At 36.4% G+C, this 20697-nt stretch overlaps 1 pseudogene; it reads left to right on the top strand.

The window, feature by feature from the left end:
* Positions 1–297: 297 nt before the first annotated feature.
* The window catches only part of LOC141420855 (amine sulfotransferase-like), a 154866-nt pseudogene continuing 134466 nt past the window's right edge, over positions 298–20697 (top strand).

Here is a 20697-nt window from a genome sequence, read left to right as displayed (position 1 = left end):
GCCAGGTTGTAAAGCAAATTAAAATTAGGGACTTCTGAGCAAAGATGGCCCATAAGGAGAGGAGAGGATCCTCAGGCAGTGAAGCGACCCCAGGGGGTGGTTACACCTCACTTCCGCAGACTTCCCTTTCTAAGCGTAGCAGAAGCGCATTTGTTAGTGTGCAGGGCCTTGTGCCCTAAAACCTGAACGAGTGAACTGGAGATATTCGGAGCGAGGGCACAGACCACTGAGCGCTGAGTGCCCACCTGACAGCAGGGTATGAGCACCTGTATAGGTGTACGTGAGATCTGCTCCGGAATGGCTGGCAGCAGGGCCCGGCCCGGAGCGGCCGCCAGGTCAAGGACAAGCAGACGGCTTTGTTCCCTGAGTGTGAATGCCGGCGCCAAACCGGAGGCAAAAAAAAAGCAGCGTGCCGCAGCGGGTGCCCGTCATCTGCTTGGCATTTTGGGCAGCGCTCGAAATTCGCAATCAGGCTCCCCGGACCCAGCCGCCACCAACAGTCTCAGTGCGCACCGGAGTAGCCAAACAAGCGTGCGCTGCACCCGAGCCACGCGACCAGGGAGAGCCTGTGAGTGAGGTGTACTTCCTCCAGGCAACAAGTTGTTGAGTCTTATTTTTTAATTCAATTTACCAGTCTGTATCATCGGGTGGGAGAATTGAAATTATTATGCAGAATTAATATTGAAATGTATGCAGTAATTCTTGTCATTTTTGTTGTTTTTGTAATGTTTGAGACCCTCCTAATCTTCATTTGTTTATCTACTTGTCTAGTGAGATTTACTTTCTTATTTTCCTGGTTGCATTTATCTTCCATTTCTGTGTGTAAGATTCTCTTAAGGATCTTCTGCAGTGCTGGCTTAGTGGTCATGAATTACATACCATGGAAGGCCTTTATTTTTCCTTCAATTAGGAAGGATAGCCATAACCGATATAGTGATCTAGGTTGGGACTTACTTTTTTCAAGACTCAAAATACATTATTTTATGTCCTCCCCTTTAAAGTTTCTTTTGAGAAATATGCTGTTATTATGATGGATTGTCTTTATATGTGACTTGGTGCTTCTCTCTTGTAGCTTTCAACATTCTCTCCTTGTTCTGTATATTTAATGTTTGATCTATTATATGCCTTTTAGAGATTCTTTTATTATCTTGTCTGTTTGGTGTCCTAAAAACCTCCTGCAAGTGGATGATGACCTCTTTCTCAAGATTTTGGAAGTTTTCTGGTATTATTTTATTGACTATGTTTTCTATGCCTTTATCTTGTACCTCTCCTTCTTCTATGCATGGGACTCATAGGTTTGGTCTTTCAATGGTGTCCCAGAGATCTTGCATGCACTGTCTGTAATTTTTCCTCTTTATCTTTATCTAAAATTTCAAATTCTTCTAAGTTTTCTTCATACCCTGATATTCTGTCTTCAACTGATCCATTCTAATGCTGAGATTTTTATCTTTTTAAGTGTTTATACATTGATTCATATGTGTATATGTTGTTTGGGCCATCTCTCCCCACCCCCTCACTTCCAGGCAGAACCGGTTATGCCCTCTTCTCCAGTTTTGTTGAAGAGAAAATATAACAGATAATAAGAAAGAAATGGTATTTTTGCTGGATTGAGATAAAGATAGTTACATAGAAATTCCTAGAATTATTTCCATGCCCTTGAGTATTACAATCCACATTGGTTCATCTCTACCACACCTCTTCACTACTTCCTGGTCACCATCCCATAGTGGCCTCTGTCAGTTTATGATTACTTTTTGCTCCTCTACAGTGGGCACATCAAACATTTTCAACTTTCAGGTTTCCTTCCCTTTCCCTATTCCTCCGATATGCATTCTCCCCTTAGTGGGTGACCCATGTCCAATAATATTACTGCAATTGTTTTAGGTCTATAATTTGCATTTCAGGAAGAACATATGATTTTTGGCCTTTTGAGCCTGGCTAACTTCTCTTAAGATGATGTTCTCCAGTGACAAAATTTCATTCTTCTTTGTGGCTAAGTAAAATTCCATTGTGTATAAATACTACATTTTCTTAATCCATCTGTCTGTAGTGGGGCACCTTGGCTAGTTCTGTAACCTGGCTATTGTGAATAGTACTGCAATAAACATGGATGTGCAGATGTCTTTGGAATAACCTGAGTCACATTCTTTTGGGTATATCCCTAGGAGTGGGATTGCTTGATCATATGGCAGATCTATGTTTAGTTTTTTAAGAAGCCTCCATATTGTTTTCCAAAGTGGTTGTACTAGCTTACAGTCCCACCAGCAGTGTATAAGGGTTCCTTTTCCCCACATCCTTGCCAACATTTGTTATTGGTGGTATTTTTGATGATAGCTATTCTAACAAAAGTGAGGTGGAATCTTAGTGTGGTTTTGATTTGCATTTCCTTTATGGCCAGGGATGCTGAACATTTTTTCATGTGGTTTTTGGCTATCTTGATTTCTTTCTTTGAAAAAGTTCTGTTTAGTTCAGTTGCCCACTTCTTTATTGGTTCATTGATTTTGGGGGAGTTTAGTTTTTTGAGTTCCCTGTATGTTCTGGTTATTAGTCCTTTGTCTGATGTATAGCTGGCAAATATTTTCTCCCACTCTGTGGATGGTCTCTTTAGTTTAGAAAACATTTCTTGTGTTGTGGAGAAGCTTTTTAATTTTATGTAGTCTCATTTGTCCATCCTTTCTCTTAGTTGCTGGGCTGCTGGAGTTCTACCAAGGAATTCTTTGCCTATACTTATTGCTTCCAGAGTATTCCCTGCTCTTTCCTGTACTAACCTCAGAATTTTAGAACTGATATTAAGCTCCTTAATCCACTTAGAGTTGATACTAGTGCAGGGTGATAGGCATGGATCTAGTTCCAGTTTTCTGCAGGCAGATAGCTACTTTTCCCAGTAACATTTGTTGAAGAGTCTGTCTATTCTCTATTGTATGCTTTTGGCACCTTTGTCAAAAATAAAGTAGGAATAGCTGTTTTGATTCATATTTGGGTCCTCTATTCTGTTCCACTGGTTTTCATATCTGTTTTGTGCCAGTACCATGCTGTTTTTATTGCTGTGGCTATGTAGTATAGTTTGAAATTGGGTATTGTGATACCTCTAGCATTGCTCTTTTTGCTGAGTTTTGCCTTGTCTATTCGTGGTCTCCTGTGTTTCCAAATGAACTTCAGGGTTGATTTTTCAAACTCTGTGATGAATATTTTTGGGATTTTGATGGGGATTGCATTGAACATGTAGATTGTTTTTGGTAGTATAGCCATTTTTACTATGTTGCTTCTACCAATCCATGAGCACAGGAGATCTTTCCATCTTCTGTGGTTTTCCTCAATCTCTTTCTTCAGAGGTTTGTAGTTCCTGTAGAGGTCATTCACATCCTTTGTTAGGTTTACTCCTACATATTTGATTTTTTTTGAGGCTATTGTAAATGGAATTGTTTTCATATATTCTTTCTCAATTTGTTCATTGTTGGTGTACAGAAAGACTACTAGTTTTTGTAAGTTGACTTTGTATCTTGTTACATTGCTGAGGCTGTTTATGGCGCCTAGAAGTTTTTTGGGTTTTTAGGTGTAGGATCATGTCATCTGCAAATAAGGATACTTTGCATTATTTGTTTTCCTATTTATATTCCTTTTATTATTTCTTGCCTTATTGTTCTGGGTAGGAATTCAAGGACTATGTTGAATAGGAGTGGGAGAATGGGCATCCTTGTCTCATTCTTGACTTTAGGGGAAATTGTTTCAGTTTTTCTCCATTAAGTGTGATGTTGGCTGTAGGTTTGTCATATATAGCCTTTACAATGTTGAGGTACTTTTCTTCTATTCCTAGTTTTCTTTAAGCTTTTATCATTGAAGTGGTGTTGAATCCTATCAAAGGCTTTTTCTGCATTTATTGAGATGATCATATAGTTTTTGTCTTTGCTTCTGTTAATGTTCTGTATTATATTTATTGATTTGCATATGTTGAACCATCCCTGGATCCCTGGGATGAAGCTGACTTGGTCATGGTGAATGATATTTCAATATGTTGTTGGATTCAGTTTGCCATTATTTTATTGAGGATTTTTGCATTGATGTTCATTAAGGAGATTGGCCTATTGTTCTCCTTTTTGGAGGTGTCTTTGTCCGGTTTTGGGATGAGTGTAATACTGGCTTCATAGAATGAGTTAGGCAGTGTTCTTTCCCTTTCAATTTTGTGGAAAAGTTTAAGAAGAGTTGGTATTAGTTCTTCTTTAAAGGTCTGATAGAATTCAACAGAGAATCCATCACGTCCTGGACTTTTCTTTTTTGGGAGACTATTGCTGCTTCAATTTCATTTCATGTCATAGATCTGTTTTGGTGGCTAATATGCTCTTGGTTTAGTTTTGGATGGTCATAAGTATCCAGCAATGTGCCCATTTTTTCAAGATTTTCCAATTTTTTGGGATATAGGCTTTCAAAGTAGTCTCTGATGATTCCATGGTCTTTGTTGTTATTTCCCCTTTTTCATTTCTGATTTTACTGATTTGGGTCTTTTCTCTCTTCATTTTAGTCAGACTTACCAGGGACTTGTCAGTCTTGTTTATTTTTTCAAAGAACCAGCTTTTTATTTCATTGATTCTTTGTATGGATTTTTTGGTCTCTATTTTATTAATTTCAGCCCTTATTTTTATTATTTCTCTCCTCATTAATTTGGGTTTTGCTTGTTCTTGTTTTTCCAGGAATTTGAGATGTAGCACGAGGTCATTTATTTGAGATCTTTCTGTCCTTTAATATATGCACTCATGGCTACAAACTTCCCTCTTAGGACTGCTTTTTCTGTGTCCCATAGGTTGTAGCAGATCATGTTTTAATTTTTATTAACTTCCAGGAACCTCTTAATTTCCTCTCTTATTTCATCTGTGACCCACTGTTCATTGAGCAATGTGTTATTCAGCTTCCAAATCTTTGCATATTTTCTGCTGTTGTTTTTGTTGTTGAGTTATAGTTTTTATGCATTGTGATCAGATAGAATGCGTGGAATTATTTCTGTTTTCTTATATTTGCTGAGGCTTGCTTTGTGCCCTAAGATATGATCACTTTTGGAGAAAGTTCCATTGGCTGTTGAGAAGAATGTATATTGTGCAGATGTGTGATGAAATATTCTGTAGACATAGCAGGGAGAATAGCACCAACTTTTCTCAGTGTAGCATGGCATGGGGAGGCTTTCCATGGGCTAGGGGTTCAGGGTGTCACAGAATTTGATTCTGGTTGATGCCTAATTTTGCTTGATGGAAGAAGGAGAAGTGAAGGAAAGAAAGAAAAAGGAAAGAGAAATCACTGTGGGGGGAGGATGGTTTCCCTGGGGCAGGAAATGCCTTGTTGCTTGTGCTGGGGGGTCACAGCTGTTAGGTGAAATTAAAGGCTGATTTGAGGGTCAGTCTTTGAATTTTTTTCTGCACCTAATGAGATGACAGTTATTATTTTGGCTAGAAGCAGTCAGAATTACCCACGTGTGGCTCCAACATCTCAGGGAGGTTTTTGGATTCACGGAGCTTAGGCTTTCTGCTTCTGAACCCTACTTGACATCTTCAATCTCTTTTACTGAGATTTTAAGCTGAATTTTTATTTAGTGTATTGAGCTTTTCATTTCCAGAACTTCAATTTGATTTTTTTCTGGATTTATATATAATTATTGAATACCTCTTTCACATATCATGTTTTTTCTTCCTTATTTAATACAACTTTTTACTTTTATTTTTGGTGGCACTGGGGCTTGAACTCAGGGACTCACACTTGCTAGGCATGTCTACCACTTTAACCAGTCTACCAGCCCTCAGTTGTTTATCTGTATTCTCTTCATTCAGGTATTCATTTGTATCCTCCTTAATTTCATTGATCATTCTTATAATCATTTTTTGAATTCTTTGATATTTCATGTACTTCATTATGAATGATGTCCTTTAATATTGAGTTGTTGACTTTTGAGGAGTCATATTCCCTTTTAAAAAATTTCTTGTTTTTCTACATTGGGATTTCTGTGTCTGAATCTAAGTCTTTTGTTGGGTGTTTTAATCACCTGTAGTCTTTCCATTGATATGTTCTCAATGTTCAGGCAAGGTTGTACAGTGTCAGGGTTGAGGTGCAGTTTTCATGCAGGACTAGGGTATAGTTCAGTAGCCAAACATTTTCTCAAACACTCAGGGCACCAGAAAGGATCCACAGGATCATTCAAATAGAAGAAAACTAGCTGGAGTCTCTTATAGTTCCTATTATTTAGGTTTGTGTTATATGTGAGTTGAGGGTAGGATGAGTGAATTGTCAGTTGTACATTTCTGTGCTGCTTTCACCTTAGAAGCTTCCCTTCTTTGTGTGTTGAAAGCCATTGCTAGCTACAAGGAGCTTTGTAGTCTGTGGCAAGGCAGGTTCTGACTGCTGCACAGACCCCCCTGTTTGGGTCCCCAGGGACAGTAAGTGTACAAACTTATGAGCACACCTCAAATGATTTGTATATTGTGAGGAGCAAACAGAGCACTAATGTCTATATTCAGTGGGAGAACTGTTGGATTCTGGCACTCTGTCTGCTGGTCTTAGTTCTTCCCACTGCTGTATTGAGATCATGTGATTTCCATGTCTTGTGCTCAGAACCCTCAGCCTTACTGGCAGCAAACATCCTTATTTTTGGGCAGTTCCTGGAGCTTGAGCACTCTGCCAGCACCAAACTGGGTGCTCTGTTTTCACAGTAATTCTGAGGCTATGGGGCTTGCTCTTACCAGAGAGGGTGGGGCACTGACCACTGGTTCCTATACTGCCCAAGCTCTGTACTACTTAAACATCTCAGCAGGACCACATCAAACCTTCTACCTCTTCATGACCACTTCTCATGACTGTCTCCCACTTAGTCATTGCAGAAGAGTGTCTCAAAACTTCTTGAGACACAATTGTTCCTTGTTTTCAAGTCCCCAGTGTAGTTCAGTCTCAACCCTCACCTGGCAGCAAACATCCACATCCAGAAGGCAGCTGCTGAAGCCTGAGCACCCTGCAGTCATAGACTTGGTGTTCTATTTGTGCTGTGATCTCAGACATTGAGACTTACTCTCACCAGGGAGGGAAGGGCCACTGACTACTGTGCCCTTCACTACCCGAGCTCCCTAGTTGCTTAATCTTCTCAGTGGGTTCATGCCAGACCCTCTCCCTCTTCACAACCAGCTCTCATGACTATCTCCATCCCAGAACACTGTGGTTAGGTGTCTCAAGACTCCCTAAGTCAGGACTGTTAATCGTTTTCAAGTTTCCAGAGTATCTCAGCCTCAAATAGTAGGCCCCCTCTCAAGATGGAATTTTGCTATAGCTCTCTAAGATATAGGAATAAAAAGCATGTCTTTCTTGTTTGATGCTGGCCTGTAATGCAAGGGAAACTCACTTTTCTACCAAGTCCCTGTATCAGGATTAAGGCTTGCAGGAAGTATGAACTTTTCCCACAGGTATGTTTGCCAGTATGTCATGAAGTCCACCTAGCTTATCTGGTGAGAAGACTTTGGTTTCCTCTGCATCTGGGGAACTGGGGTTAGAACTGCAGACTCGTTCCTAATTCACATGTAACCTTTTTATTTCTCCATACTTTTCAGTCATTCTGTCCTTCTTTTGTGATTCTCAACACTCTTCCTCTCTTTCTTTGTCCAGAATGTAGTCTTCCCTTTGTTACTCTGACTCTTCTTCCTCATGGAATCAAATGGAGAAAGCTTCTGCTCTACTATCTTGCTCCATCTTAGCAAAGACTTTTGACAAGGCCTCAATGCTTTTATAGAAATAATAATACTGGTTTCAGACATTTGAAATGATATAGAATTGCATAATTAATTTCTTAAAGGTCTTAAATGACCCTCTAAGAAATGCCATATTTTAGAGGGGATGGGGAGGGAGCTAAGGGGTTAAGTATTTGCCTAGTATCCACAAGGACATGGGCACAATACTCAGCACCACAAAATAAAATGAAATAAATTTGCATAAAGCCATACCATAAGTAATGTTTGAAGAGCTTATATCTTCCAGTACACATGGACATGCCTCTACCAACTGTTTAAGCCTATATCTCTTGTCTGTGACTATGCAATACAGGACGCTAAATATTTTGGATATCATTACTAAATAACACCACCACCATTACCACCAATAATAACAGTTAGCATGCACTCAGTATGTGTTCAGTTCTGGTTTAAGCCCTTTGCATGCATTAACTTATGTTACCCTCCCAACAAGTTTACAAAGTAAGTACTCCTACTATCTTCATTTATGGATGTGGAAATTGAAGAACAAAAGGGTTATATAATTTATCCAAGAGCAGAGGGTTAAAATATGAATATAGATACTAGATTGTAGAAACCTTTTTTTTTTAATGCTTCTTGCTATTCAGTACCTTCTTCGTGGTAACCATTGTTGTGACTTCTAAGGCCACAGATTAGTTTTACTTTTTTTACACATCATATAAATGAAATAACATAACACACTCTTTTCTGTTTATTCTCTATTGTTCAACACCATATTTTTGTGATTTCTCCATGTCATTGCATGAACTAGTGTATGAAGTTCATTGTGGTGTTCCATTGGGTGTATATGCTACAATATATTAATTCTACTGCTAAACTATTTTTAAATGCATTTTGTATTCCATTACCCATGATTGATTTGTTACCAATGCTTGCAGCTCTCTGTTTTTAATTATTTCTTTTTTAGTGTGAGATTATTTCATTGTGGTTTCAATTTTCATTTTCCCAGTGACTAAGGATGTTGAGCATCTTGATAAATGTCTTCTTTGAGAAATGCTAATTCATCTTTTTAGACCATTGTTTTCAATTAATTATTTTTTATATTCAGTTGATTCAGTTCCTTATATATTTTGGAGACTAGCCTCTTCCATTCCATCAGTTGCATTTTTTACTTTGTTGATAGTTTCCTTTACAATAAGGAAGCTTTTAAGTTTGATGGAAGCCATTTGTCTATTTTTGTTTTTGTTGCTATTCCTTTTGGTGTCATATCCAAAAAAATCACTGCACAGATGAATATCAATACATTTTTTCTCTATTCTCCTAGTATTTTTATGGTTACAGGTCTTATGTTTAACATTCCTCATGATTTAACACTCTCAACAAAATAGACATGGAATGTACTTAACTAACACAATAAAAGTCATATGTGAAAAATTCACAGCTAACATCACAATCAATGGGGAAAGACTGAAAGCTTGCCCTCTAAGGTCTGGTATTAGGCAAGGAAGACCACTCCCATTACCTGTATTCAACATAGTACAGGAAAGCCCTAGCCCTAGAAATTAGACAAGAAAAAGAAATAAAAGGCATCCAAATTGGGAAGAAAGAAGTAAAATTATTTCTATTTACAGATGACACAATCATATATGTAGAAAACCTTAAAGTCTGAACAAAATTGTTAGAAATTGTAAATAAATTCACTGAAGTTATGGAATATAAAATCAACATACAAAGATCGGTTGTGTTTTTATAGACAAACAATGAAGTATTCAAAAGAAAAACTGAGAACATGATTTCATTCCCAATTGCAATAAAAAGAATTAAATATCCAGGAAAAAATAAATTAACCAAAAAATAAAAGACTCTACATTGAAAATTATAAGATATTGATGAAGTAGATGAAAATTATCTACAGTACATAACCTTTGATTTTTACCTATTTGGTTAAACTATTGTGTACTTTGCATTTTATTTTCATAATATTCATATATGTGTGGAAATTTATATTCATGAATAATCCCAAATGGAATTGCAAGCTAACAGCTGGATGTTTGTCACCAGAAACTACCCACTGTTATCACTATTTTTTAAAATAATTCTGATAGATATGTATTATGTTTACATCTTGGTCTCATCCATGTTTTTTCTCACATGTGTATATATTGCTTGGGCCACCCTCCCATAGCCCCTCCCTGCTTCCAGGCAGAACCTGTTCCATCCTCTTGTTCTCTGATTTTGTTGAAGAGAAAACATAGAAGATAATAAGAAAGACACAGTATTTTTGCTAGTTTGAGATAAAGATAGCTGTACAGAGAGATTCCTAGTGTTGCTTCCATGCACATGTATATTACAATCCACATTGGTTCATCTCTACCAGAACTCTTCACTACTTCCTAACCCCTTCCCATAGTGGCCTCTGCCAGTTTAAGATTATTATATTCACTCCTTTACAGTGAGCACATCAACCACATTCAAGTTTTAGGTTTCTTTTCCTTTCCCTATTCCCTCCATGCATATTCTACCTTTAGTGTGTGACCCATGTCCAATAACATTACTGAATTTGATTTGGGTCTATAATCCACACATGAGGAAGAACATGCGATGTTTTGGCCTTCTAAGCCTGGCTAATTTCTCTTGAGATGATGTTCTCTAGTTCCTTCTATTTACTTGTGAATGACAAAATTTCATTCTTTTTTGTGGCTGAGTAAAATTCCATTATGTATAAATACTACATTTTCTTAATCCATTTGTTGGTAGTGGGGCATCTTGGCTGATTCTATAGCTTGACTATTGTGAATAGTACTGCAATAAACATGGGTGTGCAGGTGCTTTTGTAATAACCTGAGTTGCATTCCTTCAGGTATATCTCTAGGAGTAGTATTGCTGGATCATATGGCAGATCTATGTTTAATTTTTAAAGAAGCCTCCATAATGTTTGGTAATATAGTCATTTTTACTATGTTGATTCTGCCAATCCATGAGCATGGGAGATCTTTCCATTCTTCTGTAGTCTTCCTCCATCTCTCTCTTCAGTGGTTTGTAGTTCTCCTTGTAGAGATCATTTTCATCCTCGGTTAAGTATATTCCTAGGTATTTTTTTTTGAGGCTATTGTAAATAGAATTGTTTTCCTATATTCTTTCTTGATTTGTTCATTATTGGTGTATAGAAAGGCTACTGATTTTTGTAAGTTGATTTTGTATCTACTACATTGCTGAAGCTGTTTATGGTCTCCAGAAGCTTTTTGGGTTTTTAGGTATAGGATCATGTCAAATAAGGATACTTTGATTGTGTGTTTTCCTATTTATTTTCCCTTTATTATTTCTTGCCTTATTGTTCTGACTAGGAATTCAAGGACTATGTTGAATAGGAATGGGGAGAATGGCCATCCTTGTCTCATTCCTGACTTTAGGGGAAATGGTTTCCTTTTTTTTTCAGTAAGCGTGATGTTGGCTACAGATTTGTCATATATAGCCTATATAATATTGAGGTACATTTCTTCTATTCATAGTTTCATCAGAGCTTTTATCATGAAATGGTGTTGAATCTTATCAAAGGCTATTTCTGCATCTATTGAGATGATCAAGTAAGTGGTTTTTGTCTTTGCTTGTATTAATATGCTGTATCACATTTATTGATTTATGTATGTTGAACCACCCCTGCATCCCTAGGATGAAGCTGACTTGGTCATGGTGAATGATCTTTCTGATATGTTGTTGGATTCAGTTTGCCATTATTTTATTGAGGATTGTTGCATCAGTGTTCATTAAGGAGATTGGCCTGTAGTTCTTTTTGGATGTGTCCTTGACCAGTTTTGGGATGAGTGTATTAGTGGATTCATAAAATGAGTTAGGCAGTGTTCCTTCCCTTTCAATTTCATGGAAAAATTTAAGGAATGTTGGTATTAGTTCTTCCTTAAAGGTCTGATAGAATTTAGCAGAGAATCCATCATGTCTGGGAGTTTTCTTTTTTGGGAGATTCTTTATTTCTGCCTCAATTTCATTATGTGATATAGATCTGTTTACCTGGTTAATATCCTCTTGGTTCAGCTTTGGGTGGTGATATGTGTCTAGAAATTTGTCCATTTCTTCAAGATTTTCCAATTTATTTGAGCATTGGTTCTCAAAGTAGTCTCTGATGATTCCTTGGATTTACTTGATGTTTGTTGTTATCTCTTCTTTTTTGTTTCTGGTTTTACTAATTTGGATCTATTCCCTCCTTATTTTAGTAAAATTTGCCAGGGGCTTGTTGATCTTGCTTATTTTTTCAAAGAATCAGCTTTTTTTTTCATTGATTCTTTGTGTGTGCTTTCTTTTGTTGTTGTTGTTCATTCTATTCACTCTTATTCAATAAAGTGCTCTACCTATTGGCTATTTAAATGAGGCAAGAGAAAGAAGGATACAAATAAGAAAGGAAGAAGTCAATTTATTCCTGTTTGCAGATGATATAATCCTATTCTTGATCCAAAAGACTCCACCAAAAATTCTTAGATTTCATAGAAACAATTCCAAAGTAGCAGGACACAAAATAAGCATATAAAATCAGCAGCTTTTCCATATCCAACAACAAACAGGATGGGAAAGAAAGCAGAAATAATCCCATTTATGATAGGTTCAAAAACATCTAACAATAAACTTAAATAAGGAGGTGAAAATTCTCTACAATGAAAGCTATAAAACCTTAAAGGAAAAAAATCTAAGAAGTTACCAGAATATGGAATATGTCTCATGTTCATGGATTTGCAGAATTAAGATTGTGAGAATTGTTAGTTCAAATGTCATTCTACACAGAAGTAGAAAAATCAATCACAAAATTCATATGAAATCACAAGACCCTGAATAGCAAAAAAAAAAAAAAAAAAAAGAAAGAAAGAAACAACCAGAAAAACAAAACAATCCCCCACCCAGGCAAACAAAAAAACCTCCAAAACAAAAAATTTCTAAGCAAAATACAGGACTGGAGGTATTACAATACTACTGAACTTCAAGTTATCCTACAGAATTATAGTACAAAATCAGCATGGTATAGCACAAAAACAAACATAAAGATTAGTGAGACAGAATAGAAGACCCAGAAATAAACCTGCCAAGCTATAGTCATCTGCTTTCTTTTTTTAAATAAAGAAGCCAAAAACATACACTGGAGAAAAGAAACCCTCTTAACCCATGGTATTGTGAAAACCTCATACCTATATGTAGAAGACAAAATAGATCTTTATCTATCACCTTGTGTTACTGGAATTTTAAAGTATTCAGTAATCTCATGGCAATCAATCTAAACCAAGGCTATTCATTTTGTTCACTAATATAGCTTTGTTATTAATGATTACATAATATTAAGAATTTATATGAACATTAAATTATGGGCTCTGGTTAGTAGACTTTTATATGATTATTGCATACTGTGATTATAATTCTATTCCTCATTTATATCCCAAATGAACTCCAAGGGAAAGTCCTTCATGTTCCTCTGGAATATTGTGTCAAATCATTCATTCTGCTCTGCAGTGAAATGATACTGCCAGTGTCCAATGGTACCTAATGGGATAGGAAAGTGCATAAACAAAACTATCAGGGGAAAGGTTTTATAATCCATTTTAATTTTATTTACAACCAAAGCTAAATATATGTGAGTTCTCCTTGGAGCCTGCTACCTCACCTTTCTTTGTAGAGGATTAAATCAGGAAAGAAACTTAAGAATGAAGTATTGCAGTAAATATACTTATAGTTCACATTCCCATATGTTAGCATTTCACCAATTATTACCACCCAATCACAACCACTCATTAGGAAGAAAAAAAGATATAAATATGTTAAAATTAAAAATACATATTTTACTATATGTCAGTCATGAGACTAAAAAAATTACATCTACTAATACAATTCCTATTCCATCTTTAAGAGATATGCATTCTTTATTTTTAAATTGAAAAATAAACTCCAGAGATTTTTAAATAATGATATCCAGTTCACTCAGGGTGCAAGAGCTTCCATTGTTGTGGTTATACTTGACAGAAGTTTGAAACCATCACCACACAATTTTAAAATGAAAACAAGGAAGGGGGATAAAGGAGAATGATGGAGGAAGTGAATTTAACTAAGATATGTTATAAACACACTTGTGAATGTCAGAATATACTCCCAGTACAACAAGAATATGATTAAAAATGTAAAAAAATGAAGAAAAAACGCTTGGCCTAGCTGAGAGTAAAAAAATAAAATAAAATGAAAACAAGAACTGGGTATCTTCAAGTAATAGGGTTAGACTCAATTAAGTGCCATATATGTGCGAGTAAAATACTAAGGCAAAACCCCAGGGAACAATGAACAGACACTTAAACAATGGAGGACAGGAATATAAAACAGGTCATGTTAAGAGGAGGGTACGAGTGGGAGGGGGAAGGTAAATGAAGAAAGTAAAGGGGTGAATATGGTTGATGTACTTTCTATACATTGAAACCTGTCAAAGTCATTTTAAGAAGGGAAGTGGGGGAAGAGGGAGAATAATGGAGGTGATGAACCAAATCAGTGTGCAATATATGTACTTATGGAAATGTCACAACACAACTCCCTATGTAATTATCATATACTAATAAAAATGCTGAAAAATAGAGTTGGGCATCTTTACTGTCAGATAAAATTATGTACTCATTATTGTCAACACTCTTACAGGTATGAAAATTGCTTTGTATCTGGTCTTGTTGAGGAATGAGAAATGAGTGTTGATATTAAATGCAAAAGAGAAAAATAACATAAAATACCAAAATCTAGGCAAATTTAATCTGATAATTAAAAGTTATCTATATATCAATGACTATCATCATGATAATAACTTACAAATAAATTAGAAAATAAATAGAAGTATTTATAGATTAGAATGTTGTACATTAAATGATTAAATTAAAAAAATCAGGTTTTAGGGGTATGGCTCAAATGAGAGAGTAAGTGTAAGGCTCTGACTTCAGACCACAGTATTGTCAAAAGTTTGTTTTGAATTTCGGGAGTATTAAGTAAGAGTAAATGTTCATTCTTAAAAAAAACTCTCTTGGCATGGAATGACATTATAATAAAAATTAAATGCATTTTAAAATAATTTAATTCATAGCATAGAAGTCACTATACTTTTTGTGATAAAGAAATGGGACACATGAAGAAATAGTAATTTAACCATCTTGCCCCCACAAATGAAAACATAGTTGTTAGAAATGAAAGAAGCATGGACCTGTCAGTGGGTGGTGGGGTGTTAGTGAGCTGCCTGAAAGGATAGGGGTATCCAATCCTAAGGTGGCCTCATTTTGTTCACCCTAGCAATAGTAACTTTACTTCCCAGAATATTGTTGAAGAAATAAAGGAAAAGAAAAACTAGATTTCTTTGAGCCATGCCTTCAGACGTGACTATGGACATATTTTACAGAGTAGAGTCATGTGACTTAGAAGGAAGGCAGTATTTATCAAATCAATATTAGCATGCTGTGTAAGAAAACATTGTTAGGTTTCCTAAGAAGTCCTTTAGATTTGCTTTCAGTTAAAATATTTGATAATCTCTAGGTCCCCATTGTCATGATCACCAGGAGAGACATACTGAAATGCTGATTAGTTCTCTGAGGCCCCAAGGACTGAAGGCACCTCTCAACACTTTTGGTACTATGAGCCATCAAGAATTACCTTTGCACAGGAAATTTCCATCAGTTCTAGCTTCAAGTTTATTTTTTATAACATAATTTTAATTTGCTCATGGATCAGATTTCATGTTCTGAAATGTAGCTTGCTTCACTGTTATTCAATAAAGTGCTCCACGTATTGGCTATTTAAATAAGGCAAGAGAAAGAAACAAGAAGGATACAAATAAGAAAGGAAGAAGTCAATTTATTTCTGTTTGCAGATGACATAATCCTATTCTTGATCCAAAAGATTCCACCCAAAATTCTTAGATTTCATAAAAACAATTCCAAAGTAGCAGGAAACAAAATTGACATATAAAATCAACAGCTTTTCCATATCCAACAACAAACAGGATGGGAAAGAAAGCAGAAATAATCCCATTTATGATAGGTTCAAAAATATCTAACAATAACCTTAACTAAGGAGGTGAAAGATCTCTACAATGAAAGTGATAAAACCTTAAAGGAATTGTTTCCATATATTCCTTCTCAGTTTGTTCATTGTTGGTGTATGGAAAAGTTAATGATTTTTGTAAGTTGATTCTGTATCCTGCCACATTGCTGAAGCTCTTTATAGTGTCTAGGAGTGTGTGGGTTGAGTTTTTGGTTCTTTGAGGTATAGTATCATGTTGTTTGTACATAAGGATTCTTTGACCCTTTCTTTACCTATTTATGTTCCTTTTATTACTTGTTCTTACCTTATTGCTCTGGCTAGGAATTCCAGAACTATGCTGAATAGGAGTGGGGAGAGTGGGCACCCTTTTCTCATTCCTGATTTTAGGGGAAATGGTTTAGCTTTTTCCCATTAAGTATGATGTTGGCAATAGGTTTGTCATATATAGCCTTTATAATTTTGATGTACTTTTCTTCTATTCCTAGTTTTCTTTAAGCTTTTATCATGAAGTGGTGTTGATCATGTGGTTTTTGTCTTTGCTTCTATTAATATGCTGTTTTACATTTATTGATTTGCATATGCTGAACCACCCCTGTATCCCTGGGATGAAGCTGACTTGGTCATGGTGAATGGTCTTTCTGAGATGTTGTTGGATTTGACTTGCCATTATTTTATGAGGATTTTTGCATCAATGTTCATTGGCCTATAGTTCTCCTTTTTGGATGTGTCTTTGTCTGGTTTTGGGATTAGTGTAATACTGGTTTCATAGAATGAGTTAGGCAGTGTTCTTTCCCTTTATATTTTGTGGAAAAGCTTAAGGAGAGTTGTTATTAATTCTTCTTTAAAGGTCTGATAGAATTCAGCAGAGAATCCATCAGGTCCTGCACTTTTCTTTTTTGAGATACTCTTTATTGCTGCTTTAACTTCATTTCATGTTGTACATCTGTTTATGTGATTAATATCCTCTCGGTTCAGTTTTGGATTGTCATTAAGTATCTAAAAATTTGTTCATTTCTTCAAGATTTTCAAATTTATTGGAATGTACATTCTCAAAGTAGTCTCTGATGATTCGTGGATTTCCTTGGTATTTTTTGTTATCTCCACTTTTGTTTTTCTGATTTTACTGATTTGGATCTTTCCCCTCCTCATTTTGGTCAGATTTGCCAGGGTTTTTTTAATCTTGTTTAGTTTTTCAAAGAACCAGCTTTTTATTTTGTTGATTCTTTGTATTTTTTTTTAGTCTCTATTTCATTAATTTCCTCCCTTATTTTTATTACTTCTTTTCTCCTGCTTGATTTGGGTTTTGCTTCCTCTTGCTTTTCTAGGAGTTTGAGATGTAGCATTAGGTCATTGATTTGAGATCAAATCAAAATCTAAAGCTAAAAGCTTTCCTCTTAGGACTGCCTTTGCTGTGTACCATAGGTTCTGGTAGATCATGTTTTTTCATTTTCATTACTCTTTTAATTTCCTTTTTTGTTTCACTTATGACCCACTGATCATTGAGCAATGTGTTATTCATCTTCCAATTGTTTGCATATTTTCTGCTGTTGTTTTTGTTGTTGAGTTCTAGTTTTAATGCATTGCAATCAGATAGATTGCAGGGGATTATTTCTATTTTCTTATATTTGCTGAGGCTTGCTTTGTGCCCTAAGAGATGATCAGTTTTGGAGAATGTTCCATGAACTGCTGAGAGGATTGTATTTTGTGTGGATATGTGATGAAATATTCTGTAGACATCAGTTAGATCCATTTGATCTATGGTTTGATTTAGTTCTAGAATTTCTTCTTGATTTTTTTTTTGTGTGGATGACCTTTCTATTGGTGATAGGAGGTTATTAAAGTCTCCTTCTACCATTGTGTTGGAATGAATATGGTAAATCTCCCTCCACACTTTCACCCCAAGCCAGTGTTTGTTTCTGTCAGTGAGATGAGTCTTGTAAACAACAGATTGTTGCATTTTCCCTTTTAATCCAGTTTGCCAAATGGTATCTTATGTTGGGGAAGTTCAGTCCATTTATATTCAGTATTAATATTGATAGACATGTGGCAATTCCTGTCCTTTACTTGTTTTTGTTGTTTAAGGGCTTGATTGTGTGCAACTGAATCAATATTACTCTCTACTTTCTTGTTTTTTCTTCTCTTGTGGTTTGATACTACCCACCCTCTTGTGGTTTTGTCTGCTTTCATCTTCTGTGTGAAGAATTCCTTGAAGAATCTTTTGTAGTGGTGGCTTGGTGGTCATATATTGTTTTAGTTTCTGCTTATCATGGAAGATTTTTATTACTCCATCTATTTTGAATGGTAGTTTTGCTGGGTAGAGTATCCTAGGGTTGAAGTTATTTTCATTCAATGCCTGATGTACCTCACTCCATGCCGTCTTGCTTTTAAGATTTCCATTGAGATATCTGCTGTGATTTTGATGGGTTTACATTTATATGTTATTTGTTTTTCTCTTTTATAGTCTTCAGTATTTTTTCTCTATTCTCTGTGCTTGTTGTTTTAATGATAATATGCTGTGGGAGGTTCTATTTTGGTCAAGTGTGTTTGGTGTCCTGGAGGCTTCCTGTACCTGAATGAGCAAAAGTGTCTCAAGATTAGGCAAATTTTCTGTTATTATTTTGTTGAATATATTATGAATCCCTTTTGCTTGGACCTCTTCTCCTTCTTCAATCCCTATGATTCTCAGGTTTGGTCTTTTGATGGATTCAGTGAGTTCTTGCATATTTCTTTCACAGCTCTTGAATTGTTTGACTAACATTTCTTTAGTTTTTTTCTTTAACTTCTATTTTATCTTTGTGTTGTGAGATTATGTCTTCCACTTGTTCTAGGCTCCTGAGTGGCCTTTTACTGTGTTTTGTGTTTCTGTTTGATTATTTTTTCTGAGGTTTTCCATATCTTGAGTCACTTCCTCTTTAATATTGTGTATTTTCATCTTTAATTCATTTGTCTCTCTATTTATAGTGTTCTCTGTTTCAATTTGGTGCTTATTTAGGGTGCCTCTGAGTTAATTTATTTGTTTCTGTGTCTTCTCATGTTCTTTATTTTTGGTGTCTTGAAATTTCTGGAGTGCATCTTGTACATTTTGGTTAACCATGTCTAGTATCTTCTCCATGAAATTCTCAGTGATTTCTTCTTTGAGGTTGTTTTTGTGGGCATAGCTGGGTTCTTTAGTGTTGTTTATCATTGTTTTGCTAGGTTCAGGAACTGGGTATCTGTTTTTTTCATTTCCCTCTTACTCCTGTATTTAATAGTTTTTTTTTTTGAGGAGAGTGGTTTCCATCCCTTTTTCTTCCCATCACTCCATCTATGCACTTAATAGGCTAGTTGTTGATTTTAGTTTCCTGTTTTCTTTCCCTTGATTTATTTTTTGTGTTTTGACTGTCTTGGTTATTAGCTAGGTTGGTGTGCTATTTCTGTCCCTGCTCTGGAGGTGTAATTTAGCAATAACTAATTTGCAGGTTTAATGCTTGACCAGTTGTTTATATATTACATAAATAGTAGACTCCTTGGTGGTAATATCTATAAACAGTGGGAGTTGGGAGTTAATGTTTGTTAGGCTTGCTATAGAAATTTTGGGAATTGGTTAGGGTGGCAATTAAAGGGGAGGCAGGAAGTGGGGTGGGTGAGTGAGGGAAGCAGGGTGGGGTTTGCTTGGATTTGGCCCTTGTGTTTTGGGGTGTATTTCTTTTGTTGTTATGTAGGGTGATTGTGTCAGGGATTGTAGAGGGTTGGGGTTATGTAAAGTTGGTATAGTATGTTGGTCAGCAGGTGGTGTGTGTGTAGGAGGGAGGAGTAGTCTGGTGACAGGTTGGGGGAGAATGAGAGGGGAAGGGGAGGGAAGGGGGGAGAGTGGATTAGAAGGGGCAAAAAGAGTAGTTGGGAAGGAGAGCAATGGATTTTAGCACAGAAGAAGGAAGGAGAGTGAAAAGGGTGAGAATAAGGATGAGAAGATAGTGATGGTAATATTGATAGTACAGAAAGAAAATAGGAATAAAAATTAAAAACCCACAATAATATAACAAAGAAATGAATAACAAAGCAAAAAACAAAACAAAACAAAACCCCCAAAAAACAGGAGAAAGAAAAAAAAAAAAACTAAAAAAACCCACCAGGTTCAGGAACAATAGAATTTCAGTCTTAGTTTAAGTTCTGGAGTTATTCCTCTGTCATCCAGTCCTGGTATTGGCATATAAGCAGAAGCTCTGACATGGTCTCACTATTTGAGTAGTGTTTTGTTCTTCTGTCTACCAGTTTAATTGAAATTGTGAGGTGTGGTCAGTTTGCTAGATCATGTAGGGTGGTCAGAGCTATTGGTTTCCCCAGCTGATAGCTGTGTTATCCTTCGGCTGCAGCTGTTTGGTCAGCTGCCCTCTGGTTCAGGAGATCAGCTTTGCGATCCACTGCCTGCCCTGCTTTGGAGGTGGCTTATCACTGTGTTTGTTTACTGAGAGTTCAGTGCTGGGAGTTTAGTTCTTTCCTCCACCCCCTTTCTCTGTGGCAGGTTCAGTGTTCCACTAGCCCCTTTGTTATCCATGCTAGATTACAGTTCACTGTTTCCCAGTTTTGCAGGGCAGTTTGGTTTTGCATGCTGTTCTCTGGCTGAGGAGATCAGCTCTGTGATCCACTCCCTGCCCTGCTTTGGGGAGTTGCTTATCCCCTGCCCACTGTCAGCCTTCACTGTCTTTCCTGTGTTTATTTACTGAGAGTTTGGCACTGAGTTTAGCTCCTTACCTTGCCCCCTTTCTCAGGTTCAGGTTCAGTGTACCACCCACCCCCTCAGCTATAGTGATGGATTACAATTTGCTGTTTGTTTTTCAGTTTTGATGGAGGGTGTCCTGTCTGCCCTGGGGCTGTGTTGGTTTATGTTCCCAGGGGTGGATAGTGGAGTTCCTTGTGGTGTGTGGTGCTCACCTGTTTGTCCTGTCAATTGACCTGC

This window comes from Castor canadensis, chromosome 1 (genome assembly GCF_047511655.1).
Source record: "Castor canadensis chromosome 1, mCasCan1.hap1v2, whole genome shotgun sequence".
Lineage (NCBI taxonomy): Eukaryota > Metazoa > Chordata > Mammalia > Rodentia > Castoridae > Castor > Castor canadensis.
Note: the sequence above shows the minus strand (reverse complement) of the source record. Positions and strands in the feature narration are given on the sequence as shown.